Source organism: Schistocerca gregaria, chromosome 4 (genome assembly GCF_023897955.1).
Source record: "Schistocerca gregaria isolate iqSchGreg1 chromosome 4, iqSchGreg1.2, whole genome shotgun sequence".
NCBI classification, from domain to species: domain Eukaryota; kingdom Metazoa; phylum Arthropoda; class Insecta; order Orthoptera; family Acrididae; genus Schistocerca; species Schistocerca gregaria.
This window is the reverse complement of record NC_064923.1, coordinates 383798489-383818156: the sequence shown is the minus strand read 5'-3', so window position 1 is coordinate 383818156 and position 19668 is coordinate 383798489. Positions and strand designations below refer to the sequence as shown.

Here is a 19668-nt window from a genome sequence, read left to right as displayed (position 1 = left end):
TCCAGATGCTGCAATCTTACATTAGAAAGACTGTTGGACAACAATGGGATGTTAAATCGCTGGAAATGGTAGTTTACGTCCAAAAAAATTGCTAACCGGAAACAGAATGAGGCACAAAGAGATAGCGTACCATTCTGCCAGATAATTTTTTTATGTTTCAAATACATAATTTATTTCTTTATTCTCGCTGGCACTCCAGTTGCTGCGATCTTACATTAGAAAGACTGATGGACAACCGTGGGATGTTAAATCGCTGGAAATGTTAGCTTCAGGTATTTTATCTTGTAAATAGCATTCTTAAAAGCATCTTAGGAACTCAACGTACCCAGTCAACTGTGGGAAAATAAGTTCGTAAAGCTCAGGATAATGATGGCAACTGAGTTGACAAATAAAATGGATAAACTTGAAATGTATTCACTGCAGATCGAGATGGCGAATTGGTAGCGTACCTTAAATCAATGGAGAGCAGTCTCTTTGGTATAACGATGACAGATTTCTGGTCATTGGCCTATCAACGAGCAGACGTAAATGGCTTACACCAACTGTTCGATAAAAAAACTTCTCCACCTGGGCAGGACTGCGTTAAAGGACTTGTTACTAAGTTTACTACGGCATCTACACGCACGCCAGAAAATGGCATTTAATAAAGTAACAGTTGCACAGTTTAACTCTCTCCTTAATGATATCTTTGATAAATGCAAGCTGACGGGCTTGTCAGATGGTTTTAAAAGTTATTCGAAAATAACAGCGCTTAAGGACCAGGCAAGTAGGAGAAGCAACGTCTTCAGAAATTGGAGAAACAATTACAGCAGTCGCCTGCATGTCTGCATCTGAAACAAACAGGCCAGGATTGCTTATCTTACCAAGGATGAGGAAAAAATAAAAGTTCGAGATTGGATTGCCTCTAGAGACCTGGTCTACATCACGTATGAGTTACTTCTAGAACGCTTTAGAATTTTTTGAAGTATTCTAATACCACAAAAAATCACTTGTCCTTCTTGTTGTCGAATTTACATTCGATTCACCCAATATGTCTTTAACTGCGTGATCTTACAAGAGAAAGTGGTCTAGTCTTTCATTGTTTACCACCCCACAATTCATGTAAATTACAACCCTTGGATGAAAGGTTTTTCAATATGCAAATCATTTAAGAGACGGGACAGGGTAGGCTTCAACTGTACATAGCTTCCTGAACGGAGAAGATAGTGTTCCTGGAAATGTTATGGAAGTATGGTACAATATTAACTGGAACTAAACTGACCTGTGATGAAAACTGAAGCGAAGAGGAGGACAACGAGATTTGTTAAAGATCAAAATGTCTCATGTCACATTTCAAGTTTCGGTTTCTCTATAGCCACAGTAAGCTTTTGAGATGCTTTTACAGGTTAAATATCAGGCAAGGAACGACTTTATTGCTTATATGAAGAGTGTCAGAATTTATGAACTATCAGATAACCAGGAGCGATTACTGCACGTAGATATAGCGTTACAATATTCGCAGACTGTTCTGCGAAATAATATCTGCATGCAGTAATCACTCATGGATATCTGGTGATGGGTAAATTCCGAAATTCTTCATATGGACAGTTAAGTTTTAAATTTTAACTTTTACCATTGGTGCTCCGTTAGCCTGAAAATACAACTATTGATTGCTTTAATTTCAAGTTCGACGTCCAATAACAAATCACATGGAAATTTTTTATGTGATCAAGTTATAAATTTTGAGTTTTAGGATTTCCCCTGTTTTGTTGTGAAACCTTGCTACTTACCAAATTTGTTGATTCTAGTCGAATAGGAAGTACCCCACAGACTTTGACGAGTCTGTTTCCCAGTACAAAAATATGTGACCTAATTGACCGTAGCTTCTGGTTTCATCGACTTAGACTCTTACATTTACTACACCACCAAGAACCTATAGTCCTTCGTATGTGACGTAAATTTCAACATGATAAGTCTACCCGTTTCTGACAAGAATAGGCCTCAATAGACGGACGAACAGACACAGAGTCAGGTAAGAAACGACAAGAAGACATTTTTTCCCGTGGTGATTGTTACAGATCTACAGTTTTCAAATTTTATCCTTTCTTTATACTGTCAAACTTTCCTTTTCGCCAAATTTCATTATTCTAGGCCAACCGGAAGTACACTATACATTTTGAGGAGTAAGTTTCCGAGTGTCAAGAAATGTGTCGTAAATAGTCGTACCTTTGGACTGCATTGACTTAGAAGCTTAAATATTTTTATACCGCAAGTGGACCATAGGTCTCAGTATGTGACATAAATTTCAAAATGATATGTCTTCCCATTCTTGACAAAATGGTTCTAACAGTCGGACAAACAGCGGGCCCCAAAGAGATCGTGCAAGGGTTCCGTTTTTAGCAGCTAAAGCACGAAACCGTAAAAAGTATGTAAACTGCTTAGAATTTGAAATGTAATCTCTACAGGCTTTAACATATTTTTCCATTTCTGAAACAAGACTATCATTGCCTTCATGGAGAAATGGTTGTAGTTGTTTATCGAACAATGGTTGTATCCAGGTTTGCTCCTCTTTGTCCAAAGCAAATCGACGGCGACGATTATCTTCCTCCAGGACTCCAGTAATATGAAAACAGCATGAGGAGAGGTCCGGACGGTATGGAGGACATATTATCGCTTCCCGGAGAAACTCCCGTAGCGTACTCGAGTTGCTCGGAAGTGGTCCACATCCGGATAACATCATGGTCCCGTAGGACACCGCAAACATTTTCTTCTGATAGAACTGGCCGGCTTGCCTCGCGGTTCGGTAAATGTGCTAACAGTTTCGGCGAATGCTTTTGAAATAAAAATAGTTTACTTTCTTTTTCTTCCCATTTGCCACTTATCATATTACTGACTCCAATTATTTTACCGCTACGTGACGGATAGGATTAAACCCCATCAAACTAAGTTCATACTTCCTGCCCCTGTCATTAACAAACACCGTACTAATCAAAAGAGGAGGGAATCGGAGCCAACACATTTAACCGATTTCCAAGACTACATTTAATAGTTAACACAGAGGGATGTATTTGCCTTTTTTCTCTTTTTAGTATCATGACACCTGCATGAGCCCCATATTTTACAACCTGTTCTTCAGTTTATACAGTACATGATATATTATGTACAGGCCAGACAGCTGTGTAAAATTATCTATCTTCATGAGAGTGCAATGAATGTATTTTCAAACTTATTGGAATCTATGTGTTTCTCTCTCGTTTTATTGAAGTTTTAATGTCGTCGTTTTCTCTTTACCTTATTATCTAAGATTCTACTTACCTATCCTTACAGAAGTTTTGTAATACGAGGTACAGACTCATTTGAATGAAACATTCCATATATCACGTTGAGAGTTGGCAATACTCTCTTAGGATTTAAAGGTTGGCTACAGCGCGCATACACAAGCTCTGGAATCTAAGATATTGTTGTCGCGCCTTGCAGTCCACGGATTAACTAGTAACAGTTTTGAAGCCAGTGTAGGAGCCCGCCTGCTGCGGTGAGCACGTGTGTTGGGCGAGGGGTCGTCGCCGAGCTGCCGTACCGCCGTGTCCGCCAGCAGCGACACAGGATTTGGTATTGAGTTGATATTTTTTTATAATTTGCAGCGCGCTTATTAATTTAAAGAAAAGGGTTTGTGTATGTGCCTAGCAGCAGACGGTAATTTTGATAATGATAGGAGTTGAATTCTTAATGGGAAACCATTGTTAGATTAAGTATTGATTTTTGTCATTGATTTCTTTTATAATTGTCAGGGAATTGTTTCACTGTCAGTTGAAAAGTATTTCAGTCTGTCTCAAGAGTTTGATTAATCTCTAATATTGCTTTAGTGCCACAGGAGGCAGATTTACAAACGAAGCGATTGTTCAAAGAGCTTCTAGCGTTTTGTTCATTGAATGAGAAAGAATCGCTTTTTTGTTTGGGTTATCATTTATCGAGTTTAAATTTGACCAAACCCTTTCTCTTGAGTTATATGTAGTTGTAGTAAGCAGCAGCAGCAGCAACAGCAGAAGCCGCCATACGGAACATGCATTGCACTCAGCATGAATAATAGGTTTTCTTATGTTTTTGTTAAATAATGGAATGCAGCAGATCAAAATGTGGCAGCAGAAAGACCAAGTAAGTTATTTTTTGCTCACAGGACCAATAATAAATAAATAAAGTTTTGGCAGTCTCTGTAATAGTAAAGTTAACAATACTACAAGCACAAGATTTTCAGTAGAAAACACGAGATCAGACGATAGAGCTCGCAACCTTCAACGTGCCCAACATTTATTGCTGACAGAGATACTGCTGTTAGAAGCTACTGACCAGGAATACGTATTGCGAAGACTGATCTGCCCGGTTTTTGTAATTTATCGATAAGTAAAATCTGCATGGAATGTTTGAAGTTTTCGTGAACACTATTAAGAGCACGGCAGCCAATTTTGAAGCCACCTCCGTTAAAATGTTGAATGAAATGCTTTGGCGTGTAGCAATCGCATTTCTCTGCCATAGTTAATCCTTGTCGCACAAGTGTCATGTGGATTGTGTTTTAGTGCTGTTGAAATATTAATTGTAAGATCTATTTTCCGTATTGCTTCGTTGGATTTTATTCATAACGCTTTTTACTACTTGAAATCATTTATAATGTTTGCAAAAACCGGTTTTGTTTGCTAGACAAGATGAGGAAGTCTTCAATGTACAGTCGCCCGCTGCCCTGAAAGTTTGTCATGTTCGAGTATAAGTAATTTTACGAGTAAACGTATTGCCCATGGGCTTCTGTCTCTTGTTTAGGCCAGCGTTTGATTGTCGACTTGCCTGGCGATTGCCTAGCATTCTCATACGTTCACCCTCCATTGACGATGTAAGATTGCTACAACACCAGAAGTGACTGACTAGTTTCTAGAACAAAGGCTTAACATAGACAAATGTAATGTATTGGGAATACACAGAAAGAAGGATTCTTCATTGTATGATTATATGATAACGGAACAAACACTGGTAGCAGTTGCTTCTGTAAAATATCTGGAAGTGTGCTTGCGGAAAGATTTTAAGTGGAATGATCATATAAAATTAATTGTTGGTAATGCGGTTACCAGTTTGAGATTCATTGGGAGAGTCCTTAGAAAATGTAGTCCATCAAGAAAGGAGGTGGCTTACAAAACACTCGTTCGACCTATACTTGAGCATTGCTCATCAGTGTCGGATCCGTACCAGGTCGGGTTGACGGAGGAGATAGAGAAGATCAAAAGAAGAGCGGCGCGTTTCGTCACAGGGTTATTTGGTAAGCGTGATAGCGTTACGGGGATGTTTAGCATACTCAAGTGGCAGACTCTGCAAGAGAGGCGCTCTGCATCGCGTTGTAGCTTCCTGTCCAGGTTTCGAGAGGGTGCGTTTCTGGATGAGGTATCGAATATATTGCTTCCCCCTACATATACCTCCCGAGGAGATCACGAATGTAAAATTAGAGAGATTCGAGCGCGCACGGAGGCTTTCCGGCAGCTGTTCTTCCCGCGAACCACAAGCAACTGGAACAGGAAAGAGAGGTAATGACAGTGCCACGTAAAGTGCCCTCCGCCACACACCGTTGGGTGGCTTGCAGAGTATAAATGTAGATGTAGATGTAGCTGAAGCGTATTAGAGTTACAAGTCTGCTTACATTGGGTATCATTTGACTCGCGTTTGAGGGGCATCTGCAACTGAACACAGGATTGTATTTAGCGGTGCTTTATCTCTCTTCTGTTTGATAAAGTTCCACACATGCAATGTTTAACTCATCCTCGAAACCTCTTTCCAATATTACTGAAAAAAGGTCCATTATTCCACTTAGGGAGAAGTCGATCTATTGTCTTCTAAAACCAAAATATGTTAGTTATGTACGTCATTAAAAAACCATATTATCTACTATAAGTTGGTTGAAGCCCCACCTCGAGATACATAGACTCATCAGAAATAGCTTCAGAGGCTTGTAATTTGTAAGAAAAAATTCTTTGAATTCAGAGATATTTACCTTCGAAGTTAGCCAATAAGGTCGCTGGATACGCAGATTCAAGTGGCATGACCGATACACTTAGTGTCAGCTGTTCTCTAAACAAAGATTATAGCACACGAGACTGATCAGTATGTGGCTCGGGTTCGATCCTTACCGTCTCAGGTCCTATTTTTGTATCGCTCTTCTTTCGACATCAGGAAAATGAATGAAGAACACGTTTTGCGGCGCCGTATGTCATTCCGCTTGAATTTTCGCGGTCAATTTCTGAATAGTTGATTGGATAACTTCGTTGCTTACTACCGGGTTTGTTTTTTAACATTTATTTCTGAACACAACATACTCTGCAACAGCCCCACAACCTTCTCCGACTGTCTGTCACTGTAATGTGTCTTCATCAAGGCGTACAACACATCTGGATACTAGTATAAGCCCAAGTACATGCTAAACTATTGTGACGTCACTGCGGAAACTGCTCAGTGTAGGCTTCGTTGTGCTGCTCTTCCACTGCACTTAGTCAAACCACACACGAAGCGCACATCGGTCAGCTCTTCGGCACTACGTGTTTATCAACAACTTTAACGTACAACAATCCTGAGAAGAACATCCACTCAGTGCTAGACTGAGGACAAGATATACGTCGTTAGATGAACTGTAAGAAAACTGGGGATAAAAAAAAAATGTATGAAAATATTTCGTTACATTATAACATTTTCAAAGCTAAATCATGAAAACTGATATTGGACTTCTCTGTTACAAATAAAGAAATATGTGTTAGGGGACGAAAGTTTCTATGGAAATATCACCAAAAGAACTCTCGGGTATTCCATGTTGTGGTCTTTCTTGCTGTTGTGAAAATATTTTCACACTAAGAAAGGTAACTGCTGTAACAAATAGGGTAAATCATAATTTATATCTACATAAGAAATTGTTCTCATTGATTCTCTGACTCATCATCTCCCAAGCCAGCCAGGCAGACTATTCTCCGACTGCAGCTACCAAAATGGTTCAAATGGCTCTGAGCACTATGGGACTCAACTGCTGTGGTCATTAGTCCCCTAGAACTTAGAACTACTTAAACCTAACTAACCTAAGGACATCACACACATCCATGCCCGAGGCAGGATTCGAACCTGCGACCGTAGCAGTCGCACGGCTCCGGACTGCGCGCCTAGAACCGCGAGACCACCGCGGCCGGCTGCAGCTACCAGAATAGCTTTATAGTCAGAAGTTCATTTGCAGGTGACTGTTCTTCTATGGTCTTAATTAGCGTGAAAAGCTTAGAAGGTATCGCAAATTTGTGAACTAAACCAAAGAAAGCTATTTAAAAATCTGCTTGGTCCGAACAGCATAGAAAAAGAAACAGCTTCTTAATAATACTGTTTCAGTAGGCCTAATTTATGTTTATAAAAGTATTTTTGTTGAAATTACTACGCAAATGAGAGAAGCAGCGGGTGCTAAACTATTTACATTAGGGCGTATTGTAACGGGCGACCGGAGATCAACTACTCTTTACACGATAATACTCAGTAAATATCCCTGAATAACCTACGAAATATAGCTGGCGAAATTCGAGTTCACCCTGTGCGTCTAGATACCGAGAAACTCTTATCCTGTTTGCTGTTCAAATAACTGTGGCGACCACATTACAATCAGGGTTTTGAAAAGACCGTAAACTACGTGTCAGTACAGGATACTCGTTCACTCTTTTTTGGTTGGGGAAAATCATTCAAATATGTGGTGTAACGGCCAATATTCGGTTCTAATAACAGAACACACTTATGCACCAGTCACAAAATGGGCTCCGCAACAGCTTTGATCAGCTATTAAATAAAAGCCATGCCGCTCCTACTGGTAAAATCACATGTACGATTAAATTGATTCAGTAATAAATTTCCAGCGTTTGCAATGCTACTTCGGAAACTGCAGCGCACAGTAATTATGTTACAGAGTGTCACGTAATTTCAGTACTGCCTGTAGTCCCGCAGTTAATATCGCACCAATTTCAGCTGGGAAGTTATCTTACAAATCTGGAGGCTGTCCGGCAACAGCGGCGTACCCTGCAGTTTTGGCGAAACGTGATTGCGTTTTCTGAAGCTGTAATTCGATCAACTGACAAAAGCTGATTGGTAGCAATTATCAATAATATTCTGGCCTAACAGCGGAACACAATATACCTTAACGCAATACTACAGAGCAACAAACAAGCTAACGCACAATTTAATGGTAGGTATGCAGGCTTCTCACACGCCAAGTTAAGCACATTTCCATTCCAGTATTATCCTGCTTAATAATAGTACACAACTGCCTCTTTTTAAACATCGTACAGTGATGTGTCACTTTTTTATTTTTATGGCACCAATGTTTCTTCGTACGAAACTTCGTTACTTTTCCTCAAGGTTACTAGAATTTTTCCACACAGGCATCTGTGAAACACTTGTTTGTCAAATATCTACGTATTAATTATATGAAATCATGGGAGTAAAATTACATTTAATAAAGTGGTTTCGTGCTGTTGTTGCTACCGGTGAGTGGGCCGCCACCTGGAAGTTTACGGTACTATCCAAGGAATCAAATGGTTCAACTGGCTCTAAGCACTATGGGACTTAACATCTGAGGTCATCGGTCTCCTAGACTTAGAACTACTTAAACCTAACTAACCTAAGGACATCACACACAGCCAAGCCCGAGGTAGGATTCTAACGTGCCACCGTAGCAGTAGCGCGGTTCCGGACTGAAGCGTCTAGAGCGTCTCGGCCACACCGGCCGGCTCCAAGGAATCCTGCGTCGCCGTGGTAAGAGGCAGTGCCATGCTCTTTCTTTAGACTTGCGATGGTTTGAATATGTTTCTTACCAAAGAAAATTTCATGTCATTGGAAAGTCACGAACAAACATGGATATGAGACAGTTAACCTTTATCTGACTGGCACAACGTTTATTATTTGGACAGATATCGATGAAAGACTCTGATGCCCACAATGAGTGGTTTAGTGAGAAAACTATTATAATATCATGCGAAAAATACATCATTGTAAATGAAAAACCAATCATTTTATAATTAGATTTACATGTGGTGTACCCTTTGTACACCTCGCCATTGTTCGTCTAGCTGAAAACGGCTTACACGTATCTTTAACGAGTGAAAAGTAACTTGAGCTGAGAGATGTAGGCCCCTCGCTCTATCTACATTTAATATTTGGCAAGGGAGCAAAGTTCAGGATATGGTAACAGACAGGTGATGGAACAAAAAAGTAGATGCCAACATATTTTCGGAAGTGGAGTTAGCGTGTGTATCTGCACTACAGCAATGATATGCCTGAGTAACCTTCTAAATTATGTCGATAGAGTTCCGGTTCATTACAGAGTAATAGTGTAAATGTGATTTATTCGGTTTGTTACCCCAGTAACACCTACTTCTGTGGAAATATCTTCACAACATTGAAAAAGCATATGATGTGCAATGTCTCCTACTGCTGTGTTTCACTGTTAACGACCAAGTAACACTGTCGGAGAACTGAACGCGGTAAAGCACTGAATAATAATGAATACTAGTTTGAGGGTAAATGTAACCAGGTCATTACCGTTGTGAACAAGAAATATCACCAGTGAATGAAACAAGTTTGTTACCGAACAACACAAGGAGCCTATTTTCACTGTATGTTCACGTATTTCAAGCGGAGTATTGTTACAAAGATAAAATATGGGGCGGAAAACGAAATGAAATGCTATTTCTGGAGGTTGAGCCGACGGATACAACGCATCACTTTTATAACTACAATCAGGAAATGTCCCTACATGAACTGATGTTATCGGTAGCCTTTGTGAATCATTAAAAAAAATTCAAATGTTGAGAGGTTGTAGTGTGGATCAAAACACGAAATAATATCCAGTGAACTAGCGATCTAACATGCATAGCTTAATAGCTGTAACCACTTGTTCATCTTTGCTAGCGTGAACCACATCTACAGCAGGCCCTTTGGTGTTGTAACAGACTTACAGAATGCACTAAAGAAACGAAAAACACATTTCCGGTTACTGTGAAACAGCAGAGCTTCAAATGTATTGTGCTTGCACTTACATACGACCTGCATTTGTGAGTCATCGCTAAAGGATGTGCTCAACACGGTGTCCATCCGTAGTAAAGCACCGTTCTAGTAATTAAGCTTACGTACACCAACGATTCATGTATCCCCACAACCAAAATTCCAATATATTAAGATTAGGGAACCAGCTGGCCAACGTACTACAACTTCCCATTCACTCTATTGCTCACTTAATGTCCGTGTGAGGTCTGGACATTTCGGTGGAAACCGAATACTGCTGAACCTTGCGTGAATCATATTTCTAGCCCTTGTTGGAATGTTTGATAGGAACGAGAGATACCTTGAAACAGTCAACCTGTTTGGTTGCTTGTAATATGCTTTCAGACTGTCACCAATAATCCTCACCCTTACATCAACGCAAAATCGGAATTGATGTTGCAACTGCATGTGGTTTTGTTTTATCCCACAGCTGTTGTTTCTGAAAATTGACGTTCTCATCTCAAATTATATCAGCCTCGTCTGTTAACAGTATCCTGTAGTGAGAAGTAAGTTTTAACCTGCACCTTTGCCACAGCCTTTGGCAGATTTGCATTCTACGGGATGACAAATCGAGATAGTAGTAGAGCTGAAACTCTACGTTCTCTAGTTCCTGGATATTTCTACAATTGTTGTAATGCGCCTCCACAACAGGAGTACGAATGGTGAGAGGTCTGCTAAGATCCGTCGTCGTTGGAGCTGCGGAGCCAGAAGCTTGCAATCGTCGGAAAATTTTGTCGAATACCTGCTCTGCTAGTGCTTCTCGTTTTTGATATTTTTCAAAGTACAGGTCGCAAGCCCGACGTTTCATTCCATGTATCAGACAGTAACTGAAGACCATGTTTTTTTTTTATTGAGTTTCGAATTTTCCCCCCCCCCCCCCAAAGGGGAGGGCTGGCAACAGCTTAGTATGCCACTCTTCAGCCTACAAAATTTTTAAAACATAAGAAGAAGATAATAAACAATAAAATCAGGCGTCCGCAGCTCGTGTTCGTCCGGTAGCGTTCTCGCTTCCCACACCCGGGTTCCCGGGTTCGACTCCTGGCGGGGTCAGGGATGTCCTTAGGTTAGTTAGGTTTAAGTAGTTCTAAGTTCTAGGGGACTGATGACCATAGATGTTAAGTCCCATAGTGCTCAGAGCCATTGGAACCATTTTTGTAGAGCATCCCGGTGCCTTAAATTGTAAAATGGCGGAAAGTTTTGGAAGTTAAAACACGAAACGAAAGGAGTGGCGATGCTAATTAAATACATAGGAAGCAGACAGGTAAAATAGTAGACAGATAATTGAAAACAAATGGCGACAGTCTGGTTTCTGTTCGCAAAAGATATAAACATCACACCCAGTGACTGTATGATTTCTGTTCACAACACGGGAAAAGACGCGCAACACTTAACACTCACTTAAAACACTGCGCTAAAATAGTTGGCGCAAATATGACACACCACAGCCAAGGTCAGATTCGTGGGAGGAGGGGGGGGGGGGGGAGCGGAGACCTAGACAGACGAGGGGAAAAGGAAGGAAGGAGGAGAGGAAAACTGAAGTGGGGGAGGGAGAGGACTCACAAGGGGGGTGCTGGGCAGACATGAGAGGGAGTGGGGGAATGCAGAGGGGGAATTGCAAAAGGACTCTCGGGAGAGAAAGGAGTCAAAGAGAGTGTAGGTGGGGAAGAGGGAAAAAAATCAAGATAGGAGTGGGGGGGGGGGGGCAGGAAACCCAGGAAAAGGACAGAGGAAGGGAAAGGAAGGTGAGGATCAGATTTGATAGGAGGGAAGACCATGTCTAGCGTTTCACTTGTAGCATAATAGACTTCCATTATTGTATTGACTGCAAACATAGAAGTGCAACGTTAAACCTTTTCATAACCTTATCAAAACAAAAACTGGTTCCATTGTCACTAAAGTACGGCTCACACTTACCCATTACTGTGAATACGGTTGGCAGTAAAAACACTAACGAGCCATGTCGGCTCCTATCGATGTTGCACGTGGCTACGCTTTTTGACCGTTATCAAGCAATGGCTTCATGTGCGGCGTCATAGACGGCGTGCAAGGAGAGATATGAGCTGTTTTCAGTAGTTCCTTACTTAGTTTCTTTGGTCAGCTCTACAAAAAACTAGGACAGACACAGTCAGCAATGATTATGTAAGGAGAGACCTGCGGGTGGCATTGACTACAGAGGAGAGATAAGTGTTTGAGATTGAAATAGTTCAGCCATGTGAAGCGAATACACCCGACTCCACGCCAGTATTAGGAGATGGAGGTACCGGGATGAAGACCAATTGGGTGGCCTAGAATGAGATGGACATACCATGTTAAGGAAGATCTCAGGAAGAGAGGAGTAACATGGGTGTAGTGGAGAGGGAAAAGCTATGTCAGAAATCCTAATGATGATGATTATGATGATGATGCAGGCGTGGCTAATTCTTGGCCTTTTGCTGACGTACTGTGCTCCGGTGGTGGAGTCTCTTGTCTGGCCGCCGAGCAGGAATTTTCCGGCTGGCAACAAGAGCACAATATGGACTCCCAGCGGACAATTTCGTCTGTCGTTTTCACAGAGCACTGCGTGAACGAGTGCACTACATCGGCATCGCGGCTTATGAAATGTACGGGCTGGAGGCGAAGCGAGCCGCCGTATATCAAGCTAAGGAACCGTCAGGCCACTCGTCACGACCAAACGGAAATTGCAGCACCAGTTGCCACTTGGGACAGCCCCTGATGAATCTAAAAGGATTACACTTGGTGACCACGATCCAGACACTGCCTGTTGCTACGTACGTGGACTGCGGAACTACGTCGAACGTATAGTTCAATCTGTTCAGTGCTATTTAACGTACCTTGCTCCCAACTGAGCTGCAACTGATTTTGCTAATACAGTCTGAAAGCCTTGAAAAGTGTGCATTATTTGCTATTCCATGATAATGGGTTTCGCACGTTAATTTGTTTTTGACATTGCTGGTCGGATTTAAACTTTTGTCTTAACATTTAAAGACAAGATCGCATTAATATTTCTTTACTCTCAGCAACCGGTTCCGTCTGACTTTCCCGTCATCTTCAGGTCTTGAAAATTTTTATTAAGAACGTGTTCATTGTGAGTTGGAACCTAAGGCCAAGTCGTCATATTACTGAATAGAGTATAGTAACTTATTCAACAGCTTGTCTGTAATAAAAAGATTTACTATTACAATGCATCTTGTGCACGCGGAAATGACTGTGTAATTTATGTAACGCTCATAGAATGTTGTCATGTCATAAAAATCACATAAGCAATGTGTTACCTCTGTGGGGTATAAATTAAATGCTGATTTATAAAAGACGAATAGATACCTGTCCATGTCAGTATCGCTATTTGACAGTTTGTCTAGTCAGTTATCAGTCGTAATTGACTGAAAGGTGCTGTCTAATGAAGACTTAAATAAATAATTTCGATGACACAAGGAATATTCTGATTACTGTAGAAAAACAGTAAATATATTAAGGTTGAACTTGTTTTGCATATTCTGGTATCTTTAATTTTTTGGTGTTGAGTAGAACTTGGGCAATCGGAGCATGTCTGCCCACTAATTAAAAACAAGAATTCAAGTGAAAAAGCCTGTGTACACAATTTTTATACCCCTGGGGCAGATTATACTGTAGAGAAGACGAAGGAGTTAAGCTGTTCCTCGAGCCTGTAAAAAGAGGTAAGTGAAAATAGGTTAATTCCAGGTCGGCTTAGAGTATGCCAAAATGGCCACTTCATAGTAAGTAAAAATTGAGTGAGTATTCTAACCATTTTAAGAGCTTGTAATTTTTAACGTCCCGATTTCGAGGTCAAAGCAAAAGGAAGTGTAGTGTTCTCTACGTCAGCTCATTAGAGAAGCCGCCTGCCTCGTCCATACCGATGTGAAGCAAGATAGAATTTATTTTTCTAGATCGTAAAACTAACCATAATCGTGAGATGTGGTTCTAGAAAGTAACCCTTTCATACCTCTCTCGCCAATGTAAAAATATTTATTGTGGTGTGACTAACGAATCCAACGATAATCATCCTCTAATTGCGGGTGTATCGGATTTCTCATATTATTATTAAATCATTTTTCTCTCACGAAGCAGCCAACAACTTTTCTATCCCTGTCAGGAAACGCTAATTACACAGAAGATTTTACATTGCGCCTCACATTATTCTCTCTTACTATTTGTATAACTGAAAGTCTCAACTGTACTACACCACTGCAAAGTGAAGCAAAACCTATTCCATTAGCAGCGTTTTTGACGTCCCTGACCTGTGTCCATATATCTGAAGAATATATGTTTCACGCCTGTTTGTATGCCCACTTCTTTTATGTGTTATAAACTCCTACGTAGTGAGGCAATTTAGCTGCATGCTTGACGTCAGGTACAAGCATTTTAATGGTTTCGGCCTCAGTTAAGTGCTGCCAGATCCCTACTGTAGGATGCTGGTACTTATTAAAAATTAATTTCATTATTATTTCAGTTACGAATCAACGTCTGTACGATGTAGTGAAACGGCCAATAACAACAGAATAAAAAAATGGTTGTGAATATTGACCTAAGATTCTTTGACATTACAATCTGTAGTCTTATTCCACAAAATGATGGTTAATATTAACGCAAGTTACTTTGACATTACAACGTGTGTTTAATATAATAGTAAACTCGCACACTTGCATATCTAAAGGATATAAATACTGTAGCTGCTGAATAAACAGACATTGTAACCGTAAATGACGTACCCATGTCTGGATGTGTTAAGCTGACGAAATAATACCTGCCTGCACGTTATGATCATTAACAGTGCGAGCATAAGCGCTGAGATACATGGACGTATGTATCGATCTTGAGGCATGCTTGGATAGCCAGAGTGGCTCAATGATACGCCCATTTCTCGATGGTCTAAAATGAGATATAATATTTCTCTCCTTGAGCAGGGCCGCGCAGAGTGGCCGCCGCGTGGTTTGAAGCGCCATGTCACGGATTGAGCGCGGCCTCTCCCCCCACCCCCCCCCCACCCTCCCCCAGCCGGAGCTTCGAGTCCTCTCTCGGTCATGGGTGCTGAAAAGGTTCAAATAGCTGTAAGCCCTATTGGACTTAACATCCGAGGTCATCAGACCGCTAGACTTAGAACTACTTAAACCTAACTAACCTGATCACACACATCTATGCCCGAGGCAGGATCGAACCTGCGACCGTAGCGGTCGTGCGGTTCCAGACTGTAGCACCTAGAACCGCTCGGCCCGGCTGAAGGTATCTGACAACATATATTCAGTACATTGTATCAAATATTTGTCTCGTGATTCTACCAATAGGGATAAATGTGTACCAACTATCCTCCACCCTGTTGCAAGACTGTGAAGTTGTAGTGTAATTGACATTTATAACACATTCATTTATTACGTTCTTCTTTGCTCACCGCAATTGTCTCATTTATTGAACATATGAAACCTAGCTGCCTATACAGATAGCGAAGAAATGTCAGCTTTCCTGTATTTTACTTACGTATTGTGACATTTTGTGTGATATTTGCCATGTGTGCTCTAGTCTATTATTCTGTAGGTACTAATGAACGTCATGTCTCTGTTAATCATATGTAAAATACCTTTGTGGCTGGTGCTGTATTTTTCTATAGCGACAATGGCTGGCTCCATGCACTGTGTTATCACCATGCCGTTCATTACATAAGTCACATTAATCGTTCTGACATAAATGATTGACATGATGCAGCTTTTGTAGTTTGTGTTTGGTGATGGCGGTGGTAAAACAGCACCACATGGAAATCAATTAGAGTGCTCCCACAACATCTGAATGGAGAGAGAATCTGCAGCTGCCAGTATTGACTCATATTAAAGCCTGGATTAGTTTTAGTACAGTGCAGAATATATCAAAATACACTCCTGGATATTGAAATAAGAACACCGTGAATTCATTGTCCCAGGAAGGGGAAACTTTTGACACATTCCTGGGGTCAGATACATCACATGATCACACTGACAGAACCACAGGCACATAGACACAGGCAACAGAGCATGCACAATGTCGGCACTAGTACAGTGTATATCCACCTTTCGCACCAATGCAGGCTGCTATTCTCCCATGGAGACGATCGTAGAGATGCTGGATGTAGTCCTGTGGAACGGCTTGCCATGCCATTTCCACCTGGCGCCTCAGTTGGACAGCGTTCGTGCTCGATGTGCAGACCGCGTCAGACGACGCTTCATCCAGTCCCAAACATGCTAAATGGGGGACAGATCCGGAGATCTTGCTGGCCAGGGTAGTTTACTTACACCTTCTAGAGCACGTTGGGTGGCACGGGATACATGCGGACGGGCATTGTCCTGTTGGAACAGCAAGTTCCCTTGCCGGTCTAGGAATGGTAGAACGATGGGTTCGATGACGGTTTGGATGTACAGTGCACTATTCAGTGTCCCCTCGACGATCACCAGAGGTGACGGCCAGTGTAGGAGATTGCTCCCCACACCATGATGCCGGGTGTTGGCACTGTGTGCCTCGGTCGTATGCAGTCCTGATTGTGGCGCTCACCTGCACGGCGCCAAACACGCATACGACCATCATTGCCACCAAGGCAGAAGCGACTCTCATCGCTGAAGACGACAAGTCTCCATTCGTCCCTCCATTCACGCCTGTCGCGACACCACTGGAGGCGGGCTGCACGATGTTGGGGCGTGAGTGGAAGACGGCCTAACGGTGTGCGGGACCGTAGCCCAGCTTCATGGAGACGGTTGCGAATGGTTCTCGCCGATACCCCAGGAGCAACAGTGTCCCTAATTTGCTGGGAAGTGGCGGTGCGGTCCCCTACGGCACTGCGTAGGATCCTACAGTCTTGGCGTGCATCCGTGCGTCGCTGCGGTCCGGTCCCAGGTCGACGGGCACGTGCACCTTCCGCCGACCACTGGCGACAACATCGATGTACTGTGGAGACCTCACGCCCTACGTGTTGAGCAATTCGGCGGTACGTCCACCCGGCCTCCCGCATGCCCACTATACGCCCTCGCTCAAAGTCCGTCAACTGCACATACGGTTCACGTCCACGCTGTCGCGGCATGCTACCAGTGTTAAAGACTGCGATGGATTTCCGTATGCCACGGCAAACTGGCTGACACTGACGGCGGCGGTGCACAAATGCTGCGCAGCTAGCGCCATTCGACGGCCAACACCGCGGTTCCTGGTGTGTCCGCTGTGCCGTGCGTGTGATCATTGCTTGTACAGCCCTCTCGCAGTGTCCAGAGCAAGTATGGTGGGTCTGACACACCGGTGTCAATGTGTTGTTTTTTTCCATTTCCAGGAGTGTGTATGTATATTGCTTCTACAGAGGCAGTCTATAGAACGATTTTTTTCTCTCTTCGTATGAAGGACAATACTGTACTCACTGTGCACTCCTAAAAGAAGTGTGTCTGCATGTATCAGATACAACATGTGCCAAGCACATGAGTGTGATAGCTACCGAGACTGATGTGTGTTTGGGACTGTGAGAGTCAACACAACACACGTTATCCAGGAAGCCATCTTGTAATGTCAAAGGAAACTTCAAGCTGGGCATCGGATGCCCCATTACATGTGAGTGGCGGTTGTGATATTCGGTAAATGCTGATGGAAGGCTTTCAACTGATGTCTTCCTGCAGGTGTAAGTACTGTGCACCAGTGCAAAGTAGTTCAACATCAACCTACAACCTGCATCTGGGCACATCGTATAATTCATTCTGACACATCCTGCACATTTTTAGAAACCATCCATACACTCACTCGAGATCCTAGTGGCGACTACAGTGCACGGTATTTTTAGAAACCATCCATACACTCACTCGAGATCCTAGTGGCGACTACAGTGCACGGTATCTGTAAACGACTTGGGAATGCTGTCATTAATTTGAATGTAGTGTTGTTTTACTGCCACCACTACTGCTGAACACAAAACACCTAATTTTATATGATCACTCATTATTATGATATTGAATCATGTGACATTTGCAATGGATGTCACGGACCTGGCACAGTGCATGCAGCCAGCCGGGATGCTTTACAAAAATGGTTTAAATGGCTCTGAGCACTATGGGACTTAACATCTGAGGTCATCAGTCCCTTAGAACTTTGTACTACTTAAACCTAAGTAACCTAAGGACATCACACACATTCATGCCCGAGGCAGGATTCGAACCGGCGACCGTAGCAGTCTCGCGGTTCCGGACTGAAGCGCCAAGAACCGCACGGCCACCGCGGCCGGCGATGCTCTACAGAAACGTAAAAAACAGAAATTCTACATACTGTCAACGAAGATATAGCATTTGCTAGTGCTTACGGAAAATCACAGCAGATCAGAAGCATCACAATTATCAAACGTAAATGTGACAGTACTCGAAAGCTGCAGGAACACTGTCTTCTCTTGGCTGTCTGTATATACGTCTAGGTCACACGTACTCTAGTGAAGAAACGCTTGCTCTAAGAATAGAATGGTTTAACAAGTATGTTTGTTGTAAACATCCACTATACCCCAATTGGTCTGTTGTGCAAAATGATGAAGGGTACTTGGTGTACATTTTTCTCTGTCGGTAACACACTGCCGGAAAAAAAATTAGTAGACCTTTTTAAATATTTCGAATTCACTCCAGATTTATTGTGGCATGTGGAGTAAAAGAATTTAATATGTTACAGATCAACAAAACAAGCAGTTGTTCTGTGGTACCCGGTATCATTCCATCCTGAAACTCCAATAATACTATGTAGCGTAGTCTCCACGGGTGGAAATGCAGGCGCTTACTCTGAAATCCAGCCAATCGTACAGATGGCAAATATTGTCCTGGGATATGTTATGCCACGTCTCCTCGATCTGTTCACGTAGTTCTGCAGGAAATGTTGACTGACGAGTTCAACGCGTCACTTCTCGCCCCATCACATCCCACAAAACCACGATTAGTGGCAAGTCCAGAGATTGTGCAGCCCAGGAAAGTTCCCGCACATCTTGCAGTTAAGTTGAGATTCACAGGCAGTGCATGGATGAGAAATATCCTGCTGGAACAACACATTACCTTCCTGTTACAGGAAAATAAACAGCACGTGTGTAACATCATTTTGCAGGTCAGAGCGCATGTTAGCGTCCCCTCTAGAAACACCAAGGTGAACAAGGGCTCTCGCTTGTCTTAACCCTGACTGAAAGGGATGGGGCCATTGCTTCTAGGACAAATGAACTACATGAAACAGCGCTCAACAGGTCTACGAGGTACTTGGAAACAACTATTATTTGTGTGCACGCAGAAAGTGCTTTCACCTCTGAAGACCACGGTGCGTCATTACGTCTTCCAAGTGAGCCGTGACGTCAATGGTGTAGCGTGAGTGGATAAAGTGATAAAGGTGTGTGTACCCGTAGTAAGTATGCAAATAATCAGTTCGCAATCATTCGTCTTGAGGCGTCCTGTCTCAAAAGCCCTGTTATCTGTGTTGTCGTAGCAGTACTATCTACCACTGCTGCCTTACATTAAGACGATTCCGACTGCCGTCTGTGCTGCTCACCAGCTCTGTTATCGGTCCTACCGTAGCTGTACTATCTGCCATTGCTGCCCTACCAGTACGACGATCCTGACGTCTGTGCACCATGGATGT

The 19668-nt window shown here is 42.4% G+C and overlaps 1 protein-coding gene across 1 annotated transcript in view; it reads right to left on the bottom strand.

The window, feature by feature from the left end:
• The window catches only part of LOC126267423 (nephrin-like), a 1327372-nt gene that overhangs the window by 476459 nt on the left and 831245 nt on the right, over positions 1-19668 (bottom strand). The window lies entirely within an intron of this gene.